The following is a 1326-nucleotide window of genomic DNA, read 5'->3' as shown; positions in this document are numbered from 1 at the left end:
TATTGTTGAGTTTCTTGTTTTTTTCTGCCAACATATTTAAACATGCACCGATGTTCTGAACAAATAAAACCGGGAAAAACTAAATACTAACCGCCAAGGCATAATAATGATTACGTCATGATGTCACTTTCCGTATACCTGACTTCGACATGTAATTATAAGCTGACTCAATGAGTCCATGCACGGTGAAGATGAACTCTATTTGTAGCTACGGGAAGCCTCGGCAATGAAGGACACCGCGTAGCGTTTCGCACAGAACATCCATAATATCTGCCAGCCATCAGTAAGAATTGTGGCAATCAAAGTCTAACTGGTTACCTTTCCTATACTTTTCATGTGTCATCTTTTTCTTCATTAACCGATATTAATTAGCAGATGTGAGGCCTTCCCACGTTTAAGTGTTGATTGTAGTTCCCACTTCAATGTATTCAGAGCGGAAACCAAATCTTTACCCAAATATTCAGCAATGAATTGACGCAAACACAGTAGTAGAAACAAGTAAAGCTCTGTAAACGGGGAAATCTTCAAAACAAAAATAATCTGCTTCAGTAAAACTCTGGAAATGACGAAATCCTCATTCAGAGGAGTGACCGGCGTCAGTAAAACTCTAGAAATGACGAGATCCTCATTCAGAGGAGTGACCGGCGTCAGTAAAACTCTAGAAATGAGGAAATCCTCATTCAGAGGAGTAACCGGCGTCAGTAAAACTTTGGAAATGACGAAATCCTCATTCAGAGGAGTGACCGGCGTCAGTAAAACTCTAGAAATGAGGAAATCCTCATTCAGAGGAGTAACCGGCGTCAGTAAAACTCTAGAAATGAGGAAATCCTCATTCAGAGGAGTGACCGGCGTCAGTAAAACTCTGGAAATGAGGAAATCCTCATTCAGAGGAGAGACCGGCGTCAGTAAAACTCTAGAAATGACGAAATCCTCATTCAGAGGAGTAACCGGCGTCAGTAAAACTCTAGAAATGACGAAATCCTCATTCAGAGGAGTGACCGGCGTCAGTAAAACTCTAGAAATGAGGAAATCCTCATTCAGAGGAGTAACCGGCGTCAGTAAAACTCTAGAAATGAGGAAATCCTCATTCAGAGGAGTGACCGGCGTCAGTAAAACTCTGGAAATGAGGAAATCCTCATTCAGAGGAGAGACCGGCGTCAGTAAAACTCTAGAAATGACGAAATCCTCATTCAGAGGAGAGACCGGCGTCAGTAAAACTCTAGAAATGACGAAATCCTCATTCAGAGGAGTGACCGGCGTCAGTAAAACTCTAGAAATGAGGAAATCCTCATTCAGAGGAGTAACCGGCGTCAGTAAAACTCTAGA

The sequence above is a fragment of the Pecten maximus genome, chromosome 12 (genome assembly GCF_902652985.1).
Source record: "Pecten maximus chromosome 12, xPecMax1.1, whole genome shotgun sequence".
Classification (NCBI taxonomy): domain Eukaryota; kingdom Metazoa; phylum Mollusca; class Bivalvia; order Pectinida; family Pectinidae; genus Pecten; species Pecten maximus.
This window is presented reverse-complemented; position numbering follows the sequence as displayed.